The 25,324-nt window shown below is 35.3% G+C and overlaps 1 pseudogene; it reads right to left on the bottom strand.

Moving 5' to 3' along the window:
* Positions 1–14,311: 14,311 nt before the first annotated feature.
* On the bottom strand, positions 14,312–18,071 carry LOC111751836 (cytochrome c oxidase subunit 7B, mitochondrial-like; annotated as a pseudogene).
* Between the last annotated feature and the right edge of the window lie 7,253 nt (positions 18,072–25,324).

Here is a 25,324-nt window from a genome sequence, read left to right as displayed (position 1 = left end):
ACCCTGTTGGTGGCATAGCTTTCAGCATCACAGCAACATGTAAGCCACTGCAGTACAACAAACTGACAGAATCATGGTGGTACTGAACCTTTAAAACCAAAACCAAACCCGTTGCCATTTGAGTCGAATCCAACTCATAGCGGCCCTATAGGGCAGAGTAGAACTGCCCCGTAGAGTTTCCAAGGAGTGCCTGGTGGATTCAAACTGCCGACCTTTTGGTTAGCAGCCATAGCTCTTAACCATGACTTCACCAGGGCTTCCTCTGAACCTTTAGGGATTCATTAAACTTACCTATCTAAGTATTCTCATATGCGTTTGAAAGCTGGACAATGAATAAGGAAGACCAAAGAAGAATTGATGCCTTTGAATTACGGTGTTGGCAAAGAATATTGAATACACCATGGACTGCCAAAAGAATAAACAAATCTATCTTGGAAGAAGTACAGCCAGAATGCTCCTTAGAAGCAAAGATGGTGAGACTTCATCTCACATACTTTGGACATGTTATCAGGAAGGATCAGTCCCAGGAGAAGGATATCATGCTTAAAAAGTAGAGGGTCAGTGAAAAAGGGGAAGATTCTCAACGAGATGGACTGCCACAGTGGCTACAACAATGGGCTAAGTATAACCACGATTGTGAGGATGGTGCAGGAGAGGACACTGTTTCGTTGTGTTTTACATGGGGTCGCTATGTGTCAGAACCAACTCGATGGCACCTAAGAGCAACATCTGAATATTCTTACTGGTTTATGTAAATTTTGTTGACTTCTGTCCAATATAATCTAATGCTTGAGTCATGTTTTAAGTGCAGCTACCTGTCTTCCTCCAGATGTTGGGTTAGTTGTTTCTCCTGAAATTTCTGTTCTTAGAAAGTATCAAGTAAAATCATTAATTTGTGCTTTGTCCATCTTTTTGTGGGTAATGCTCTTTCAAACTCTCTATATCTCAGAGCTGAAACTGTACTCAGAGTTTTCAATTTCAACAAAAAGGTTATTTTCTATTAATAGTAATTGGTTGTTTTTCTCACCAAGCTATCTTTTTTTTGTGTGTGTGCCGAAACCTGGGGTTGAGCCCTCCCCAAGATATCTTGTTTTCAATTTTTTCTTTTCTTTAAATATTTAACATCTTGTTATTGTTATGTTACTTTCTGTAGCTTACAAAGCTAACATCTGAATATTTGGCTGTCTCCTGTTGATTCTTTTTGTTGATGATTGCTCCTAGTGGCTTGTTTTCTCTTGTGTTTCATAGTTTTATAACTTTTGATTATGCTCTAATATTTGAGTAAATTTAATTTGTGGGAATTATGAGTACCTTGGTTTCAATGTCTATTCCTTTAAATAAGTACCTTGTACCAGTTACCCTGCAGTGCTATCAACTCAAGACTGTTTCACTTATTTCTTGGCTATAGATTTATTGTGCCACACATATAGTATATCTGTGAATCACAAATCTGTATGATGACGGTTTCTGATTTGTCTCAGTGGATAAGCAGATTTTTATTTTAAACCAATCTTTCTATTACTAAACAGACTAGTAGAAAATACATTTGAATAGATTTATTATATTCTTAAGCAGGTTTCAATCCTGCCTGCCAAGAGTATTTTTTGTATTTTAGGAAGTTTTTTTTTTTTTTAAAAAAAGAAAGAGAAAATTGTACAGAATCATGTGGCATCCGAAGTTTAAAATACTATCTTGCCTTTCATAAGAAAAGTTTCCTGACCTTGAATTTTAAGCAACATACAAAACTTGAAAGTCATTAATGAGAAAGCTAAATGATTTGACGTAATAGGAATTTAAAATTTCTGTTTCATGAATAACAATAGATGCCAAGTTTAAAAATTGATAAAATGGAAGCAAATATCAGTGGCATAAAATTTAATAACAGATAAAGAGACCTTATTCAGAGAATATAAACAGTTTCTACGAATCAGTGAAATAATAGTCTTTTTGGAAGACAGTTTGGCAGTATGCATAAAATTTAAAAGGTACGTATGCTTTGACACAGTGGTCCAGCTTCTAAGAATACTTGACAGGTGCCTTGGTTATGTACGCAAAGATGTTCACTGTAGAATTGTTTGTATAGTGAAAAACTGCAAGTAATCTCAATTGCAAGGAATGATTAAATTATGGTGCCTCTCTACCATGACACACTAATATCTATTATTGAGTATTTACTATAAGCCTGGGGCACAAAATGATTTACATGTATTGAGTCATCCGTGCTCATCACCACCTATGGCAAAGGTTCTGTTATATCCCACAAAACTTAGAAAAGAAGCTCAGTGTTGTTAAATATCTTGCCATAGAAATACTTCCCGCCCATGTAACTCTATGCTGTTATTAAAGGAATGAGACAAACCTGCATGTAATAAGCAAAGGCCTTTAAAATACATTTTAATGAGATGAAAGCAATCATAGAACACTATATGGGTTAATTATGTTAAAAACCATGATAAGGCACACACACACTCACAAACATACACGCAAAGAAAAGGGACTTTAAAATGTATATGAAAATATTGATGGTAATTATATCTGTAAAAAAATCACTTGTATTGAATTTGACCAACAAGAATATAAATTTGGAGCTATTGGGTAATAAAAAAAAATGTGAATTTTATCATAACAAAATCTTATTTACCTTTATACTAACATTTTAGTAAGAGTCTTTGAACTTAATAGAGCGATGAGTGCTTAAATTCAAAATGATACATCAGTGACCTTTTTCAGCAGTTCAGTATGGAAAATGGAAGTTATGGATGGTGGTCACTTGGCTGAGAAGTAATAACCTTCTTAAATCTTCAGTGAAATGCTTGAATCTAATGAAAATTTCCCATCCTCATTTTATTGCGGTAGTATCACATCATTAGTCTCCTAAATAATTTCTCAGGCTTAGCTATGCTTTGTCTTTTGGAAGGAAGAAACAAAAAACTCTTTGGGGAGGGCAAAGACTGTAGATGCTGCCCTACTACCGATTTAAATACATAGCCACAGTTCTCAGTGATTTTTTTTTACCATTCTAGAATCACATTTGCAGAGCAGAGTGTCCAGTGGAGCTTTGTACAAATTATTTGCTATTAGACAACACTTTGGAATTCATGGGGTAATTAAGCTGTTTTTTATGTAAGTTCAGTTATATATTGTAGAGTTATTAAAAATAATTTGGGGCAATGGTTGAAAATAACATTTATAAATGCAGGTATAAAGCAATGCACAAACCATGGATAATAACCCACTGAACTTGCATTTCAGATTTTTCAAAAAATTTTCTGACCAGTCATATGTGTAGACTGTAAAAAAAAAAATGAAACCATATAACTTATTTAAAATAAACCAATCTGCTAGGATGGAAAGTGAAGTAGCCATATATTTTTAAAAGATTAATTTTCTCATTTATTCATTATTTCAACATAGATTATTTTCCGTAATAAAAAGTTAACAACAACAACAACAAATTTCGAAACAATGGTTGAATTATTTCTATGTACACGTTAATATTCTAGGCACTGAGTAAACTAGAAGATAGTATCTTTTCCCAGAAGGACCTATTAATCTAAAGGAGGTAGGAAACATGTAAATAAATAATCATACTATAGAGCTATAAGAGAATTTTGAATAAATTTTTAGAGGAAGCAAATAACTCAACCTAGGGTATTCAGGAAGAATTTGATAAGACAGTGAAATTTTTGCTGGGCCTTAAATGATTTTTGGGAACTCTGACCAAGAAGAAAGACTCACAGAGATCTAATCAAATGTGATTTAAAGAAGAGCGAATGTCATTGTGTATGTGCCTTGTAGTGTGTATGTGTGAGTGTATGTATGTGTGTATGTAGTGTGTATGTGTGAGTATTATGTGGTGCATATTTTTAGGTAGGGAATGGAAAGTGTGTTACTGGAATAAAATATAGATTTTAGTGAAATTGTGTGTGTTTTTTTTTTAATACCATGATTGTTATTGTTAGGTGCCATCAAACTGACTTTCAACTCATGGCAACTGCATGTGATGGAATAGAACTGCCCCATAGATTTTCCTAGGCCACAATCTTTATGGGACCAGATAACCAGGTCATTCTCTTTCAGAGCCACTAGCTGGGTCTGAACCGACAACCTTATGGTTAGCAGCTAAGCAGAACAAAAAAAAACATTATTCCGAAAGAAATAATGAAATGTTTCAACCATGGATTTTACATATACGAATTTGTGATTTAGAAAGAACGCTGATGACGGTAAGGAATACAGACTGACGTGGACCTTCTCTGGAAGTAAGAAGACCAGTTCAGGGTCTACTACAAAAATCAAACAAAAAAAAATAGCAAGGTTTTAAAAGAGAGGATATCTTGAGAGTTACATTTGGTGCCCTGGAATCCCCAAATAATTTTTTATACAAATTGCAGATTATTAAAATGAGGAACACTAGGAGACAGTATATAAAGGGTGGGAAACATTACATGGCTGCTCCATCCATATTTTTTTAAAGGACAAAATTACAAAAAGTACAGTGGCAGATAGTACTAAGCCTAGGTCAAATACCATGTTTTTATGCAAATAATGCATGCCTTTGTTTGCCAACCCCCCCAGGTATTTTCATAAGCACTATTTCAAACTTTTTTTTTACATATTGCTATAAAAAATTAACATAGTGTGCCTATGAAAATACTTGGTAGGGGAAGGGTGCAGTTGGCAAACAAGCATAGAAGGCACCTGTTATTTGTGTAAAAATATGGTATTTTTAAAAGTGTTATTGCAAAGTAAGAATGATGTGAAATTGACAGATGTTAGAAAGTGTTAAATTATCTAAACAATATTTAAAGTAATGGTTAAACTAAAAAAAATAATAAAAAAAATCACAAGCCTGATGTTTGAGGAGGGGAATACGAAGTTAGTAGATGATCGAGAGAAAGTGAAACTACTCAATTCCTGTTGTGTTTGTCTTCTCAGATAAAAGAATAAGTTTCATATTAGAAAGTATGGAATCCACATTGGCAATAGAAAATTGAAGCCAAAGATATGTAATGAGAATATAGGTGAACACCTGGTTATTCTAGATGTAGTCAAGTCTCCTCACCCAATTAATTATTAATTACATAGGAGGATGCCGAGAGAGCTTAATAATTACATCATTAAGTCTGTCAGTAAGTTTTTAGTCATTATGAAGCATATGAAAGGGGTCAGAAGGCTAAATATGGGAAAGCACAGTCCTGATTTTCAGGAAAAGGAAGGAACAGATTAGTGACATGTCTCTTGATTGTAGTGAAATTACAAAATGAATTATTAAATAAGGTTTTGGTTATCTTGAAATGAAATCAATGAGCACTAATCAATAACTTCATTTGCTTTTTGACTGGGCTACTAAAGTAATAAAAAAAAATACATCAGGGAAATATAGTAGTAGACATAATGTATCTGTATTTAGTCAGAGTCTCTTTGTACCCTTCTGGAAAAAATGGAAAGAGTTTGGCTAGATGACAATACTGTTTAATTGTCCTCCAACTGGTAAACAACTGCAAACAGAGTGCTGATTTCTGGGTGAATCAGCCTAGAGTGTATTCAACAATATCATGACACAGATTTCTTTCCTATTAGTAATATGTATTAGCTCCTAAGGAGACTATTGATGGTATTCAGTTTTAATCTGTGTATGACATTAGGGTGGAAAGAAGAGTTAGTATGTTATAATGAAAGCACATTTTTTGGGCTAGAATATTAGTTGAATCTAACAGTGATATTTATTAGAGGTCTATGTAAATGCTATATTTGTGTCAATAACTTGATTTTTACACAGTATGAAGAAACTCATTGTTTTATTTTAAAAATAAAACTTGGCTGGTGGGTGCTCATTTATCTGACTTCAGATTTTTGGAGGATTCCATGAGTAGCAAAATAGCAGAATTAGTACCAATTAAATGCCAGAGGTACAGATACTGCTCAATAACGAAGAAATATCTATCAATTAGAGCTGTCCAGAAACAGAATGGGCTACCTTAGATGGCTTTGTGTTTAATAACACTGGAGGTAATAAAGCAGAAACTAGAAAACCATTTATTATTACTATTGTAGAGGAAATTCTATCATTTAATGGAGGGTTGTATTGGATAATCGTTAAGGTCAATTCTAACCTCAATCGACTTGACAGTATTTTTTTAATGTATACATTTTTTTGTTGGAAAAGCTACCCAAAGTCAAAGAGCCTTGAAGTGGATATTCATAATGTCTCAAACCATCCTCATTTTATTCTCATCACTGTCTCCTTACTATATCTCCACAGTTGTACATTAACCACACACGGATATAGTCAGGCAAAATCAGTTTCCTGGTGTTCTGTGATAGAGGAAAAAATGCCTTATTAATACTGGAATAATCTCTTTTCATTGTTTATCAGGGTATTGTTGTGTGGTACAGTGGTTAATTGCCTAGCTATTTATTTTGCATTATTAGCCTGGACACTGCTGTTTAATAAAACAATGGGCTTACGTTTTAACAATAACAGTCCTATTCATGGAGTTGGAGACACGTTTGCAGGCTGACAATAAATGAGGGACAAACAATATTTTGCTGAAAAGCTGAACTGGGGACAGAAACAGTTTAAGTGTAAATTAAATGATTAGAATCATTACTTACAGGCTGCTGAGGATTTATTTTTATTGGCAGTAGCTGTTGGCCTTAGTTGATGATTCCTGGAAAAATAATTTTCTAAGACAGATGTTGTCATAGTTTACCTTGGCAATCTCTTAATCCTTTGTAAACCACAAGATTAATACCCATCAGTGAATAATCATGCCTATGTTGATCTCAACTGAATAGTATATTTAACTGGTGGCTGATGTCCTATCAGTGAGTATTAGCACATTACAAAGTTATAAAATGTGTGTCCACTTCTCCTCTTCCCAAAATTTGTGAAATATCTTTTGTTGTTCTGATAATCCCATATGATGACTGGAATTGAAACAAGATTTAAAATCGGAATACTAATTTTTTTTTTATAATTCATAGATTGTGAATACACAGTGCCTGGCTAAAGATTATGGATAGACAGTGCCTGGCTATTAATAGTTCCATTAAACTAAATTCTACATACTATGGAAGTTATTTTACAAGAGTTGTTAGCATTTACATGTAAGTTACCAATCTAGCTAAGTGTCTCTACTTTATTTCTCTGGAATGACCATAATCTGAGTCCAGTTCTTCACTTGACACAAAGTATATTGGGAAATATACAAAGTATATTGGGAAATATAACACAGAAAATTCCTCATATAGATCAAATTTCTGTCCTCACTGATAATACTCTTGTTCAAATTGCTTGCCTGGATTCCAACTTCTTGTATCCCAGTCTAATTGCTAGGATTTTGATATATTTCACCTTGGCATAAGATCCAACTTTAATTGTGAACTATGACAGTTTCAAGTCCTGCTTTTCACCCATTTTATTAGTTTTCTATTGCTGCTGTACCAAATTGCCACAAACTTGGTGGCTTAAAACAACACAATTCACTATCTTACAGTTATGTACATCAGATGTTTGAAATGGGTTTCTTTGAGCTAATATCAAGCAATTGTTAGGGCAGCACTCCTGCCTTAAGGCTCTAGGGGAGAATCTATTTTCTTTGCATGTTCTAGCTTCTAGAGGATGCTTGTATTCCTTGGTTCATAGCCACCTTCCTGCATCTTCAAAGCCAGTAATGTGTTGAGTCCTTCTCATATCAGATCACTCTAACCTTCCCTTCTGCATCCCTCTTTTACTTTTAAGAACCCTTGGGATTTCATTGGGCCCACCCAGAATGATTGAGGATAATCTCTCTCTATTTTAAGTTAAGCTAATTAGCAAACTTTATTCTGTCTGAAATCTTAATTATACTTTGTCATGTAACATAACAAATTCACAGGTTCAGATATTAGGGAATGGGCATCTTTAGGGTTGCATTATTCTCTCTACCACAGTTAAAAAAAAAAAAACAAAACCTGATTTTCACTACCGATTAAAATGGAGTGATCAGAATTGACTTACCTTCCTGACTGAAACAATTAAAAATTTAGAAAAAAATAAATACAGGAAATAATGCTTTTCTGATATTAATCATCAGGTAGTACAGGAGGGTGATCCTTAGGGAGAGGCAGCTAATAAGATGAGCCCTACAGTTGTCCAAGCTCACTGCCTGGAAAGAGTTCGTTGGTTACGATGCAGGGAGTGGGAACTCAAACAAAGCCTGGAGATCTTCCTGAATTGAGTAGTTAAAAGCTAAGAGTCTGAAGAGGCTAAAGTGGCTAAAATTCATAAGAGAGCTACACAGAGATTTCAAGATAAGAAGATGGTCTCCCTTGAGTTTTAGCTGAATTTCAGGAATATTTCTGGTTCCCACAAGCCAGAGTGGAAAACCTCATAATATACAGGGAATTTATAAGAATCCTCAGAAGGATATTGCCTCACTACCTGTTGCCTGTTGCTGTTGAGTTGATTCTGACTCATGCCTCAGTAGGGAGACAAAATTAATACTAGAGACTGCTCTGGTCCTATCAAAAACAAACAAAAAAAGAAAAAAAAACTTAAAGTCAAAAGGATTAACTGTTTCAAGTAACATAATTGAATACAATGAGAAAACTCAAAAATATTGGAATAAAATAATATCCAGTACTCAAGAGGGAAACAAAATCACATTGTCTGGCATCCAGGCAAAAATCACCAAATGTGAAAAGAAGCAGGAAAATGTAACCAACTAAAAGAGAAAATCATTTAATAGAAAGTCTCAAAAGATGGAGATAGGTAACAGCATTAAAACATCTAGTAGGATTATAGTCCATATATTCATAGGGGAAAGGTTGAACATGTTAAGCAGATACATGAAATGTATAAAAATACTCAAATAAAACTTCAAGACATGAAAAACACAATGCCTGAGCTGTAAGGGATAATGTAAGGGATAATGCACTTTAGACACTATAGATGAAAAAAACAAATAGTAAACTTGAAGATAGAACAATTGAAACTATAAATAACACAACAGTGAATTAAAAAAAACTGAACTAAACTTTAGGACAATTTAAGGCAGCCTTTTTTTAGAGTTCACAAAGGAGAGGGGGAATATTTGAAGAAATAATGAATGGAAATTTTCCAAATTTCATAAAAACTATAAAACCAAAGATCCAAGGAGATCAATGAATCTCAACCGCAGAAAACCTGAAGAAAATTACAATAAAGCGTATCCTCAAATTATTTAAAAATCAGTGATAAAGGTTTTTTGTTTTTAAAGCTGGAGGAAAAGGATCTCCTCAATAAATGGTGCTGGGAATATTGGATTTCTACATGCAGAAAAATGAAACAGGATCCATGCCTGACACCATACACAAAAACAAGTTCAAAATGGAATAAGGACCTAATGTGCAAACTAAAACCATAAAATTCTTAGAAGAAAAAGCAGGGGCAACACCGTCAGGCCTAGCTTTCAACAAATGGATTATCTAATATAATAACGAAAACACAGACAGCAAAAAACAAAATAAATAAATGGAACCTCATAAAACTAAAAGCTTATTCATCAACAGCCTTTATCAAAAAAGTAAAAAGACAAGCTATCAACTGGGAGAATATCTAAGGAAACCATATTTCTGACAAGAATATAATAACCAAAATATATAGAAAACTTCAACAACTTAACAGCAAAAAGACAAATAACCCAAGTCACATAATGGGCAAATGACTTGAATAGGCATTTCACCAAAGAGGACATTCAAATGGCCACAAACACACGAGAAGATGCTGAGCATTATCAGTCATCACCCAGCCCAGTGCGGTCAAGTTGATTCCGACTCGCTACCTTTTTTTTTACCAGTCATCAGAGTTGCAAATCAAAACCATAGTGAAGTAACCATTTTACTCCTACTAGAATGGCTAAGATAAAAAAACAAAAACAGAAAATAACAAATGTTGGCATGGATGTGGGGAAGTTGATACACTTACCCATTGCTGAGTGAGCCCTGGTGGCACAACGGTTAAGCGCTCAGCTGCTAATGGAAAGGTTGGCAGTTTAAACCCACAAATCACTCCCCAGGAGAAAGATGTGGCAGTCTGCTTCCATAACGATTACAGCCTTGGAACCCTATGGGGCAGTTCTACTCTGTCCTATAGGATTACTATGAGTTGGAACCGACTCGACGGCACCTAACAACAACAACTTTAAGGCAGAGAAATATACGTAGATGTAGCTACTGATGTGGATACAGATACACAGATATAGAGATAATAGAGATGGAGATAGAGATGATAGAGTTGATAGAGATGATCCCAACCCACCATAGAGATATAGATATAGATACCGATATAGATATATAGAGATAGAGACAGACAGAAACAGAGACGGAGACAGAGATAGAGATATAAATCAGCATGGATACATCTCAGTCATAATGCTGATCGGAAAAAATTGCAGAATGTAACACATATATTTCTTACGAAAATGTAAAATTTTAAATTGCTCAAAATTATAATCTTATCTATCTTTACATCTATCTAAAGGTATCATGATGATTGCCTCTGGAGAGGGTAGGAGGTCTGTTAGTTAAGATAGTCTAGGCCATGCTGTGGTAACAAATAACTACCCAAATTTCTAGAGCTCGATAAAGGTTAATGTCTTATTCACACAAGAGTCCAGTTACAAGTCAACTGGCCCTTCTTCTTCCCTTAGTGAGACCATCTGGTACAAATGGCCTCCAAGGTTACTTCAGCAGACAAAGAGAGAAAGAGAGGATAACACAGGATTATTTGAAGGACCAGGTCTGGAAGTGGCTTCTGTATCCTTGGCCCATATCCCATTGGCAAGGAAAACTCAGTCACATATGCTCAACATAACTGCAATGGAGAAACATGAATATTTTCTGAGCACTAAAAACCTCTGCCACAGGAAGATATCACATAGGAGAGGTGGTTGTATATTTTGATTAATTCAAAACCTGGATTTGTAGCCCTTTTAATTGGTGAATCTTGATTCTCCCACAGTTATTCGCACCACTTGATATGGAGTTGGAGTCAGTGTTTTCTTGCTCCTTAATGCCGTATGGAATTATAATACCTAAGTATAGCCAGGATAATCTTGAACAAAGCCAGAAGATTTACACTGCCAGAAATATGTTGTTGTTGTTAGGTGCCATTGAGTCAGTTCCGACCCATAGCGACCCTATATAATAGAATGAACCACTGCCCGGACCTTCACCATTCTCATAATCATTGCTATACTTGAGCCCAGTGTTGCAGCCACTGTGTCAATCCATCTCATTGAGGGTCTTCCTCTCTTTCACTGACCCTGTACATTACCAAGCATGATGTTCTTCTCTAGGGGCTGATCCCTCTTGATAGCATGTCCAAAGTACACGAGACAAAGTATCGCTGTCCTCACTTCTAAGGAGCATTCTGGCTGTACGTCTTCCAAGACAGATTTTGTTCTTCTGGCAGTCCATGGTATATTCAATGTTCTTTGCCAACACCGTAATTCAAAGGCATCAATTCTTCTTCAGTCTTCCTTATTCATTGTCTAGTATTCCATGCATATCAGGTGATTTAAAATACCACGGCTTGGGTCAGGCACACCTTAGTCCGCAAGGTAACATGAGGGTCTGTTGTTAACCAAAAGGTGGGCAGTTCGAATCCACCAGCCGCTCCTTGGAAACCCTATAAAGCAGTTCTACTGTGTCCTATAGGGTCACTATGAGTCAGAATCGACTCAACGGCAACAGTTAATGGCTTTTGTTTTTTTGCAGCAGATTTGCCCAATGCAATATATTGTTTGATTTATTGACTACTGCTTCCATAGGTGTTGATTTTGGATCCAAGTAAAATGAAATTCTTGACAGCTTCAGCAGATTCTCTGTTTATCATGATGTTGCTTATTGGTCCAATTGTGAGGATTTTTGTTTTATTTATGTTGAGGTGAAATCCATATTGGAGGCTATAGTCTTTGATCTTCATCAGTAAGTGCTTCAAGTCGTCTTTGCTTAGCTAGCAAGATTGCATCATCAGCACACCACAGGTTGTTAACGAATCTTCCACCAATTCTGATGCCACATTCTTCTTCATATAGTCCAGCTTCTTGGAGTATTTGCTCAGCATACAGATTGAATAAGTGTGGTGAAAGGATGTAACCTTGACACACACCTTTCTTGATTTTAAACCATGCAGTGTCCTTTTGTTCTGTGTTCCTCTTGGTCTACGTACATACAGGTCTTTCATGTGCGCAATTAACTTTATCCATAATTTGTTATGATCCACACAGTCAAATGCCTTTGCATAGTCAATAAAACACAGGTAAACTTTCTGGTATTCTCTGCTTTCAGCCAAGATCCATCTGACATCAGCAATGATATCCCTCTTTCCACATCCTCTTCTGAATCCGCCTTGAATTTCTGGCAGTTCCCTGTTGATATACTGTTGCAACCGTTTTTGAATGATCTTCAGCAAAATTTTACTTGCGTGTGATATTAATGATGTTGTTTGATAATTTCCACATTCTGTTGGATCAGCTTTCTGAAACATTTGGGCACAAATATGGCTCTCTTCCAGTCAGTTGGTCCAGTAGCTCTCTTCCAAATTCCTTGACATAGATGAGTGAGTGCTTCCATTGTTGCATCTGTTTTTTGAAACCTCTCAATTTGTATTCCGTCAATACCTGCAACCTTGTTCTTTGCCAATGCCTTCAGTGTAGCTTGGATTTCTTTTTTCAGTACCATCAGTTCTTGATCATATAATACCTCCCGAAATGGTTGAAAATTAACCAATTCTTTTTGGCACAGTAACTCTGTATTTCTTCAATCTTCTTTTGATGCTTCCTAGGTCATTCAATATTTTGCCGCTAGTATCCTTCAGTATTGCTTGAATTATTTCTTCATTTTTTCAGCTTGAGAAATGCTGAGGGTGTGTTTTCCTTTAAATTTTCTAACTCCAGGTCTTTGCACATTTCATTATAATACTTTACTTTGTCTTCTTGAGCCACCCTTTGAAATCTGTTCATCTCTTTGAGGTGGTCATTTCTTCCATTCACTTTAGCTACTCTACATTCAGGAACAAGTTCCAAAATCTTTTCTGACATCTATTTTGTTGTTTTCTCTCTTTTTAATGACCTTTTGCATTCTACATACATGATGTTCTTCTACAACTCATCTGGTGTTTGATCATTAGTGTTCAATTTGTCAAACCTATTTTTGAGAGGGTCTCTACATTCAGATGGAATAAACTCAAGGTTGTACTTTGGCTGTTGTGGGCTTGTTTTAATTTTCTTCAGTTTCAACTTGAACTTGCATATGAGCAATTGATGGTCTGTTCTGTAGTAACGTCTTGGCCTTGTTCTGACTGATAATATTGAGCTTCTTCATTGTCTTCTTCCACAGATGTACTTGATTTAATTGCTGTGTATTCCATCTGGTGAGGTCCATGTCTTAGTCCTCTAGTGCTGCCATAACAGAAATACCACAAGTGCATAGCTTTACAAAGAGAAATTTATTTCCTCACAGTCTAGTAGGTTACAAGTCCAAATTCAGGGCATTGGCTCCAGGGGAAGGCTTTCTCTCTCTTTTGGCTCTGGAGGAAGGTCCTTGTCCTCCATCTTCCCCTGGTCCAGGAGCTTTTCAGGCACAGGGACCCTTGTGTCCAAAGGGCGTGCTCTGCTTCTGGTGCTGCTTTCTTGGTGGTATGAGGTCCTCCTACCTCTGCTTGCTTTCCTTTCCTTTTATCTTTTGAGAGATAAAATGTGGTGCAGGCCCCACCCCAGGGAGTCTCCCTTTACCTTGGATTGGGGAAGTGACCTGAGTAAGAGTGGTGTTACAAACCCATCCTAATCCTCTCAACATAAAATTACAATCAAAATGGAAGACAACCACAGAATACTGGGAATCATGGCCTAACCAAGTTGACACATATTTTTTGGGGGACACAATTCAATCCATGATATTCCACCCTTTGGTCCCCAAAAAATCACATCCTTGTAACGGGCAAGCTCGACTCCATTCACATCGTTAAGATCAACTTTACTTTGAGGAGACAGCTTTTCTCCAGTAGTATTTGAGTGTCTTCCAACCTGAGGGGCTCAGCTTTTGACACGGTATCACACAGAGTTCCACTGCTATTCATAAGGTTTTCACTGGTCAGTTTTTCTTTTAGAAGTAAATCACCAGGTCCTTTTTCCTAGTCTGTCTTATTTTCAAAGCTCCACCAAAATCTGCCCACCATGGGTGACCTTGCTGGTATTGGAAATACTGCTGGCATAGCTTCCAGCATGACAGCAACATGCAAGCCTCCACAGTATGACAAAATGGCAGATGAGTGGTAGATTTTAATTGGTATGCCAGTACTTTTACTTGGTATCAATTATGAGTTGGTTTTTGAAACAATTCACTATTACACTACCAGCTGGTTTGATTACTGATCTCTCCATTTCTTTGGGGTGACTCTGCCAATAGGGGACAGGTTCCTTTCTATTCCAGTTTGTTTTGCTGCATATGTTCATACAGCAACACAGTAAGTAGCTCCAGTAACTGATACAACATTACCATATCTGTCAGGGAAATTAGCTGCACATTTCTGGTGGCCATGCCTTGTCATCGTCTGCTGAATACTTCAAACTTGAAGTCGGCTTAGCACATTTTTGGCCTAGGGAAACAAACTGAAAAAAATAAATAAAACTATGACAACTGCAGCTACTTGCTAGGTGCAATTCACATCCGGTACCTTTGTTCCTCTTTCTTATTTGGCAGGCTTCCGATTATGACAGAGTTTTGGAACACAGAGATCTTGTTGTTTTTGTTACCTAAATTCCAGGTAAATTACTAATTGTACATGATTGGATTTGCTAGAAATCTGACCACTTTACAAGTGAGGAGAATTTTGCCCTGAGGCTCAGAAATTTTCACACAGATTTAAGAACAACGGCTCAGAAGCCAGCGAGAACAAGATGATCAGTTTGAAAACAGTAACTCCTTGGTTCTAATTTATATCTCTTCTTCAAAGAACAGTTTAGTTTAATCCAAAATTTCACAGCCCTGGAGAGACTGACTGGAAGAAGTGTGTGGGGAATAATTCTGGTGTTTCTTTTTTCTTTATTTTGCTCAAGTTGTATGGCTTTTTTGTTGTTTTTGCCATTTTTTCCTAGGCAGTTTTAAAAATAAATATGTGTTCAATAAAAAAAAAAAAAGCCCATTGCCATTGAGTCCATTCTGACTCATAACGACCCTATAGGACAGAGTAGAACTGCCCCATAGGGTTTCCAAGGAGTGGCTGGTGGATTCAAACTGTTGATTTCTTGTTTAGCAGCTGAGCTCTTAACCACTGCGCAACCAGTACTGCATGTTTTCAGTAGCCACTTTAAATAAAAAAGACCAATGATGACTCAATTTCTTCATCTCTAAAAAAAGCAGAATCGTGTTCTGATTTCAAAGATCTTTTGGAGTTCTAAGGTACTATTTATGACAATTGTAGTTTGAAGGATATATTTTCCATTTACTATTGAGTGTTTTTTTTTTTTTTTTGAGTGTATTGCATTATTATTACCATAAGTCACCTAAACTTTCAGGTAATTCAGTTCACAGAAAAAAAAATGTATGGACAAGAGACACAGTTGACTGGATTTTTCAATTTTCACTTTTCAACAGATTGTGTTTACATCATACTGATACCCTAGGAAAGAACGATCAGTAAAAAAAATAATTACCTCAGATTAGTAAGAGCTGGCCACAGAACTGAAATTATTTATATAATATGTACTTTTTTTTTTAGCACAAGTAATATGTAATATGTGTTGATGGATGACAAATTTGAAAATACAGATAAGCAAAAAAAAAAGTAAATGAAAAAGGAAGATTAGATTTGAATTCCGCCATTCAGGGATAACCATAGTTGTTTCATAGTGTGTTTTCTCTAACCTCTGTCTCTTTTTTACCACCCTCTCCCATGTGCATACTGTGCATGCAGTTCTGATTCTGGCTTATTTATTTCAACGTTGTGGCATTTTTCATGTTAATAAAGTATCATTTTTATGTCTCTTCCATAGAAATTAGATTTGATATATTATAATGTGTTTAACTAATCATCTCCTATTGTTGATCTTTTAGTTTTTTTCCCAGTGTTTTTGTTCAAGTGACAAAGCTATAATGGATATTTTGAGAAAGCTGAAAAAATTATTCTTATATTCATCCCCTGGCTGTAAACCACTGCCATGTAGAAGCTATTTAGGTATAAAATGTGAAATATATATATATATATTTTATAGAGTTAGTTCATTAGCTCATTCCTGGATTACTATTTATGGTAACATATTGGACTGAATAGTGATTCTTTTTCATTTCAATTTGATATGCTCTATTTATGATATACTAATTATCTTAACTTTGTCCTTTTTTTTATAATTGCTCTTTTGTTCAGTTACTCTGTATGCTCATATTTGTGCTGATATCACACAATTTTTATTTTAGCTTTATGCCAACTGATTTTACATTGTGTAGGCAATTGTACTTGCTGATGTAAACATTGCAGCAGGAAAAATCAGCCATGAGAAATAATTAATATGTCAGAGTCAAGATGGGTAATGTCCTGACAGAAGTACTGATAGTCTAAAAATATATTCACTTTAATTCATTTTGATGTGACATTTTTACTGATGGTCTCTGTACTGGTGTGCAAGTTGTGCCAGTGCTCTCAATTAAGAATGACAAGCAAGGAGAGTTTCACTAAATGTAAAAATGCAATCCTCTGGAGATAGTTCTGATGGTGAATTAAAACCCAGTGAGTCAAGAACATAGGTTTTATTCCCTAGTCAAGCTAAGGGAAACCCTGGTGGTGTAGTGGTTAAAAGCTACAGCTGCTAACCAAAAGATCAGCAGTTCAAATCCATCAGGAGCTCCTTGGAAACCCTATGGGGTAGTTTTACTCTGTCCTATACGGTTGTTATGAGTCAGCATTGACTCAATGGCATTGGATTATTTTTGGTTTATTAGTCAAGCTAAGGCTAATTTGAGAAGCTAGGACTCTTTAAATATTTTGGTATGAGTTTCTTTTTCTTGTCTTTGGAATGCAACAAATGTTAGGAATATTCTTTAGTTTAATTCAAAAGTGTGACATCAAAGACACTCAGAAGGATCAGGTGAAATGCATTCTTTCAACATTGCCATTCTGTCATTAACAATAGAACTTCAGGAAAGGGGTAATAAAACAGAAAAATAATATTATATTACTCCACTAAGCAAAAATATATAGTGATTAAATAATGGAAACTTTTCTGTTTAAATGTGACAAAAGAACGCACTAATTGTGACCTCAATTTTTTTAAACTAAAAATCATGTCCTAAGCTTAATTACAGCATATAAATTTATTTAAACTGCATTTTTGTCCCTTGGATCCAAGTAAAAATGTCTTCAGTGACAAGAGGGAGAGTAAGAAAAAGGATAATAAAGAGAAAATCAGAGAAAGTTTCCCCCCCTCCTTGATAAACTAGAGAAATGTAGGTAATAAACTATCTTTTTTTTTTTTTCTGGATAAGATGATAGTATATTGATTTTTTTGGAATATGAAATTTATTAGTATTGTAAACTACACAAAGTTTGAGACCCTATCTCTAATGCTCCACTCAAGTCTCAAGGATTTCTCAGTTCTTACAATTCATTAGGGATTTAATAATAATAAAACAAATTCATACACACAAAATAAACCGATCAAAGATACCAAAGTAGACAGATTATACAAACGCATCATTTATACATATTATGAAAGTGTTTAAAGACATACAGAAAAATAAAATTATAATTAAAAAATTTAAGATAACTATGATCTCATAAAGTCTTATAATATACAGCAAAAAGAAAGAATTCTTTTTGAAAAGTTTGGCTTTAGACCGTGGTCTGAGGAAATTCATTTGCTAATTACTTCATCTTTCTTTTTAAGGTAATCATCAATGAGACGATGCCACCTTTACAGAATAGGCTTTAAAATCAAAGCAAGAAAAGGGCATCGGTATTTACAGGACAGCTATTACTCCTCCTCCGTTCCATAATTCTCATTGCTACTGGAGTTCTTTCTAAAACCAGCTTTCATCATGTGCTCCATTACTAATACTACTTTGTTTGCTGCTGATTGCATAGAGAATAAAGTTCAAATTCACTCTGATAGCATCCAACTTAGACTCCAATATTGTCAAATTTTTCAGTTATCCAATAGTCCATTTATTTGTATGTGTATATGTCCTTACTGTGTGACCAAAATACTCTCTCCTCGTTAGCCTCAATCAAATTTCAAGTACCAGATAATATTTCCCTTCGTCCATCAAGGTTTATCAACTCCCTGATGCAGAACTAAAATCTTGCCTGAGCTACCATAGCATTTTGTTTAAACCTCTATCTTGAATTCATCATAATCTAAGATTGCTATAATTTGACAAGTCCATGCCTGCCACTTGCTACTAGGTCGTGAACACATTGAGAAAGGGACCATAATTTATTCATCTTTGCAGTACTACAAAGGTAGATTGTTGTACATAGAGGGAAAATATGTTTATTAAGTTAAAATGTAAAATTTATAATACTGTCAATTCTCATTATAATATGACAGATGTAATCATGTATCTAATGCAAAGGTATTTATTTTTAAACATATATTAAAACAAAACAAAACATGGCTGTCGAGTTGATTTCAACTCATAGTGACCCTATAGGACAGAGTAGAATAGCCCCATAGGGTTTCCAAGGCTATATTTACAAATGCAGACTGCCATAAGCTAATGCAGCAGTTCATATTTTTTCCATTTTATTTGAGGAAAAATGAACTTGAAAAAGCCATGAAAACACAAGTGCTTGCTGAATTGAATAATTCACTTAAGAGCATAAAATTGGATTAGGTCTCCCAAAAGTAGTCATCTCAGACATTAAGATAATGAAGCTGTATCAATATGTGGTATGGAACGTAAAAACCATTCTAGGTATTTACAGCAAAAAGGGGCTTAACATAGGGAATTAGATGCTTAAAACCATTGAAAAGAGGGGAAGTTGATTGTGGAGCACTAGTAGCTTCCAGATTCACTATTACAGCTGTGGTCAGGAAAATGTAGGAAACCACCGACAACATCACACTTTCCCTGCAGCTCAGAGGTATGTGACACTAAAGAAAAGATTAAGTTTGGCTGACTGTGACAATTAGTCATATCTGGCAAAACCAGTTCCTACAGATGCTGCTGCTGCTTGTAATAAAGAACAATGGCATTTATTATCCTTCTGCTATCGAAATGTCTCTCAAGTGCATATCATAGGCAGAGTCTCAACTGTATCTAAAACCATAAGGACAAAGATGTGATAATGTTTCCTGAGTGCCAACAGGCAGTTTTGGCAAAATAACATAGTAACGACTGTATATAGCAGTGAGGAGGGCAATGAGAATGGCAGCATGTTTTTCATATATTTTGAATAAAAAATGAATAGAAATATGAGATCTTTTTCTTTCACTCATTCTTTTCTACCTCTTCCATCCATGTACCACTTTTTTTTAATGGAAAAATATGCACCTTCTACATTTGTTTCTCAACCACACGCTCCCCTAGTGAGGTATTTTTGTAAGCGTATTACGCTAATTATTTTTTTTTCAGCAACATGTAAAAAAAAAATTGACATGGTGGCACTTATGAAAATACCTCATGGGGGGAGGGGGTGGTTGGCAAAGAAAAGTAGAAGGCATGTGTTTTTTGTGTAAAAATATGGCATTATCTTTAGTTTTTCCCAGTAATAACTCCTTTGTTAGATGAATATAATTGGACCCTGTTTTTGAATCATATTATCACTGTGCATAGTATTCTAAGCTTCCAGGTTTTTTTTTTTCTTTCTTTCATACATATAATGTGCCACTGCATTGTAGTTTTCATTTTTTCTGATGAGAAATCTGTCATCACTCGTACTTTTAATCTTTTATATGTAACATGTCTTCTCTACTTTTAAGATACTCACTTTATCACTGTCCCTAGGTAACTTGATTTTCGCATGCCTCAGTGTAGTTTTCTTTATGTTTCTTGTGCTTGGGGCAAATTAGTGTCTTATTTGTATGAGTTTCTTGTTTTCATCAAATTAAAAAAAAAGGTTGGCTGTTATTTCCTCAGAGAGCAAAAAAGGTGGAGTAAAATTAAAGAAGATAAATGATACATTTAATAGCGTTAAAAGGCCTAGTATACATGTATTTATCAGCCTGGAGTTGAGTCAAATGGGTGTGGAGCAGAAGAAATATTTGATAAAATAATAATCAAGTATTAAAAAAAAAGAAATAAACCAAGCCACTCATCTAAATTTTTGAAAAAATAAATTAGAATGAATGCAAAGAAATTCACAACTAATCAAACCATATTCAAACTGCTCAAATAAAAAAAAAGTGAACAAAATATGATAAAGACTATGGAGAAAAAAGACACAACTTCAAAAGTAGGAGAGTAAAGCTTATAAATGACATTATAACAGAAACAGAAATCAAAAAGAAAAGGGAATGTATTTGAAATGCTGGAAGATAAAAACACACAACTTATCATTCTGTATATAACAACCAAAACTACTATTAAAAAATGAAGGAAAACAAAAACATATCTAGACAGATAAAAAGCAATATAATTAATTGCATCCAGACTTGCATTTAAAGAAATATTAAAGGAAGTTTTAAGGCAGAAATAAAATTATCCCAGATAAAATCATTCTAGTGCAGAAAGAAATGAAGAGCAACAGCAAATACAAATATGAGAGAAAATACAAATGAATATGTAAAAAACAATGATACAATCTAGATTTGTCTTTTATATGTAGGCATAGCGACCCTTTAGGACAGAGTAGAACTGCCCCATAGAGTTTCCAAGGAGCTCCTGGTGGATTCAAACTGCCAACGTTTTGGTTAGCAGCCGTAGCGCTTCACCACTGTGCCACCAGGGTTTCCAACAAAAATGTGGGTAAATGGACCTAAACTATTTAAAGTTTTTATCGTTATCCGGCAGGTGGTAGGAAAACCTGGTGGCTTAGTGCTTAAGTGCTACGGCTGCTAACCAAAAGGTGGGCAGCTTGAATCCACCAGGCACTCCTCGGAAACTCTGTGGGGCAGTTCTACTCTGTCCTATAGGGTCGCTATGAGTTGAAATCGACTCGACGGCAACGGGTTTGTTTTTTTTTGGTTTGGGAGGTGGTAAATGAATTGGTTTATATTAGTCTGTAAAAGGTCAAGGATTCGTGTTATAATTTTTAGGTTATACAAGAATATAAAAGTAACGATTTGAAAATGGTCAAATTAAAAAGGAATTGCATAGTTCCTAAAAGGACAAGAACGAGGAAAAAAAGAAACATATTAACAGGAGTGACAAATGGGAAACAAGTAATAAAAGGGTAGTAATGATCCCAACTATATCAGTAATTACATTAAATATAAAAGGACTAAACTCTCCAATTTAAAGATAGAGATGGTTTAGATTATAAAATGCACAATTTATAAGCTGTTTGCAGAAAACATCCATTAAATAAAAGGATGTAGGAAGTTTGAAAGTAAAATAATGTGAAATTTATGTACCATACAAAATTTAACAATAAAGCTGGTGTACCTATATTAATATGTGATAAAACTAATTTTAAGTCAAGAATCCTTACTAGAGAAAAAGAGGGATATTTCACAATGATGAATGAGTCAATCCACTATAAATGTATCACAATTTAAAAATTTTTATGAGCAAAACTTAAAAAAATCAAATGAAAGATACAAATTTTGTAAGAAGCAAAAGGGGAAAACGAAAAATCCACCATCATAGTGACATATTCCTATCAACAGAGAAAAGAAAAGATTTGAACATGATTTATAAAATTGACATAATTAACATACACAATATTGCCCTCAACAATGACCAAATGCAAATAGTTTTCAATGCACTTATAATGTTTAAAAATTAAATATATTCTTGGTGGATAAAGAAGTGTCAAAACATCCATAGGACTGAAAGCGCATAGAAGATTTGCTCTGACCATGGTGGGTATCAGTAAAACAAACTTGAACAGGATAGACCATATGTTGGGTCACAAAACCGGTCTCAAAAAACATAAGAATGATTGAAATCATTAAAAGTGTGTTCTGTGACCACAGTGGAATGAAATTACAAATAAATTATGGAACAACATTTGAGAAATTCACAAATACATGGAAATTAGACAACACACTCCTAAATAAACAATGGGCCACATAAGAAACCACAAAAGAAAATTTATAGCATTATAATGAAATAGTGAAGGATTCTATGGGGAAAATATCAAAGATGCAGGAAGCATCAAAAGAAGATGGAAGGAATACACAGAATCATTATACCAAAAAGAATTTGCCAATGTTCAACCATTTCAAGAGGTAGCATATGATTAGGAACCAAGGTACTCAAGGAAGAAGTCCAAGCTGCAGTGAAGGCATTGGTGAAAAACAAGGATCCAGGAATTGACGAAATATCAATTGAGATGTTTTGATAAATGGATGTGGCACTGGAAGTGCTCCCTCGTCTATGCCAAGAAATTTGGAAGACAGCTACCTGGCCAACCGACTGGAAAAGATCCGTATTTCTGCCCATTCCCAAGAAAGGTGATCCAACCAAATGAAGGAATTATCAAACACTGCAAGCAAAATTTTGCTGAAGATTATTCAAAAGCGGCTTCAGCAGTGTATTGACAGGGAACTGCCAGAAATTCAAACCAGAAATACATTCAGAAGAGGATGTAGAACGAGGGATATCATTGCTGATATCAGATGGATCTTGGCTGAAGGCAGAGAATACCAGAAAGATGTTTACCTGTGTTTTATTGACTATGCAAAGGCATTCCACTGTGTGGATCATAACAAATTATGGATAGCATTGCAAAGAATGGGAATTCCAGAACACTTAATTATGCTCATGAGGAATCTTTACACAGATCAAGAGGCAGTTGTCCAGACAGAACAATAGGATACTGATTGTTTTAAAGACAGGGAAGGTGTGTGACAGGGGTGTATCCTTTCAAGATACCTATTCAATCTGTGTGCTGAGCAAATAATCCGAGAAGCTGGACCATGTGAAGAAGAACGGGGCATCAGGATTGGAGGAAGACTCATTAACAACCTGCGTTATGCAGATGACACAACCTTGCTTGCTGAAAGTGAAGAGGACTTGAAGCACTTACTGATGCAGATCAAAGACCACAGCCTTCAGTATGGATTGCACCTTGACATAAAGAAAACAAAAATCCACACAACTGGACCAATGAGCAACATCATGATAAACGGAGAAAAGATTGAAGTTGTCAAGGATTTCATTTTACTTCCATCCACCATCAACAGCCATGGAAGCAGCAGTCAAGAAATCAAACAACGCATTGCATTGGGTAAATCTGCTGCAAAATGCCTCTTTAAAGTGTTGAAGAGCAAAGATGTCACCTTGAAGACTAAGGTGCGCCTGACCCAAGCCATGTTGTTTTCAATTGCCTCATATGCATGTGAAAGCTGGACAATGAATAAGGAAGACCGAAGAAGAATTAATGCCTTTGAATTGTGGTGTCGGTGAAGAATATTGAATATACCACGGACAGCCAAGGGAACAAACAAATCTGTCTTGGAAGAAGTGCAACCAGAATGCTCCTTAGAGGCAAGGATGATGAGACTACGTCTTACATACTTTGGACATGTTGTCAGGAGGGATCAGTCCCTGGAGAAGGACATCATGCTTGGCAAAGTACAGGGTCAGCGGAAAAGAGGAGGACCTTCAACGAGGTTCATTGATACAGTGGCTGCAACAATGAGCTCAAGCACAACAACGATTGCGAGGGTGGTGCAGGACTGGGCAGTGTTTCGTTCTGTTGTGCTAAATGTAGCTATGAGTTGGAACCAACTTGACGGCACCTAACAGCAACTAACAAAGGTTCCGATAGGAAGTGTTTTCATTCTCATTAGATTCCATGAATTTCTTTATTACATCCTTAATGTCTCCTATAACCCAGTCGTTTTTGAGCGGGGTATTGTTCAATTTCCATGTGTTTGATTTCTTTTCCCTGCTTTTTGCGTTATTGATTTCTACTTGTATGGCCTTATGGTCAGGGAAGATACTTTATAATATTTCGATGTTTTGGATTCTGCTAAGGCTTGCTTTATGACCTAATATGTGGTCTATTCTAGAGAATCTTCCATATGCACTAGAAAAGTATACTTGGCTGCTGTTGGGTGGAGTGTTCTGTATATATCTATGAGGTCAAGGTGGTTGATTGTTACATTTAGATCTTCCGTGTCTTTATTGAGCTTCTTTCTGAATGTCCTGTCCTTCACCGAAAGTGGTGTGTTGAAGTCTCCTACTATTATTGTGGAGCTGTCTATCTCATTTTTCAATGCTGTTAGAGTTTATGTATCTTGCAGCCCTATCATTGGGTGCATAAATATTTAATATGGTTATATCCTCCTGGTATATTGTCCCTTTAATCATTATATAGTGTCCTTCCTTTTCCTTTGTGGTAGATTTAACTTCAAAGTCTATTTTGTCAGAAATTAATATTGCCGCTCCTGTTCTTTTTTGATTGCTATTTGCTTGATATGTATTTTTTCCAATCCTTTGAGTTTTAGTTCGTTTGTGTCCCTAAGTCTAAGGTGTCTCTTGTATGAAGCATATAGACGGATCATGTTTTTTTACCCAGTCTGCCACTCTGTCTCTTTATTGGTGCATTTAGTCCGTTTACATTTAGCATAATTATTGATATGTGTGAGTTTTTTAAAATTTTTTCTCATGAGTTTAGTGCTCTCATTCTGTTGTCTTTTTTTGTGTGTTGTTGACAATTTATTTTTCTGACTTAATTTTTTCTGCTGAGTAATTTATCTTAATATATTCTTTTCCTCTTGTTGCTTTTGTTTCTGCTGAGCCTTTGTTTTTTTCTTGTATTTTATTTTGATGAGTAGGATTGTTAGTCTCCTTTGTGGTTACCTTAATATTTACCCCTCCTTTTCTAAGTGTAAACCTAACTTTTATTTCTTTATATCACCTTGTCTTCCTCTACACATGAAATATCTATGACTACAATTCTTAGTCCCTCTTTATTGTTTTAATGTTGCCTTCTTTTGCATAATGACATCGCTCTTTCCCTGTTTCAAGCTTTTTTTTATATTGATTTATTTTTGTGATTTCCCTATCTTGGTTGACATCTGGTTGCTCTGTCCTGTGTTCTAGTCTTGGGTTGATATCTGATATTATTGATTTTCTAATCAGAGAACTCCTTTTAGTATTTCTCGTAGTTTTGGTTTGGTTTTTACGAATTCTGTAAACTCTTATTTATCTGGAAATGTCCTCATTTCTTCTTCATATTTGAGAG

Source organism: Loxodonta africana, chromosome X (assembly GCF_030014295.1).
Source record: "Loxodonta africana isolate mLoxAfr1 chromosome X, mLoxAfr1.hap2, whole genome shotgun sequence".
In the NCBI taxonomy this organism is placed as follows: domain Eukaryota; kingdom Metazoa; phylum Chordata; class Mammalia; order Proboscidea; family Elephantidae; genus Loxodonta; species Loxodonta africana.
The sequence above is the reverse complement of the archived record's forward strand: the minus strand, read 5'-3'. Positions and strand labels throughout refer to the sequence as shown.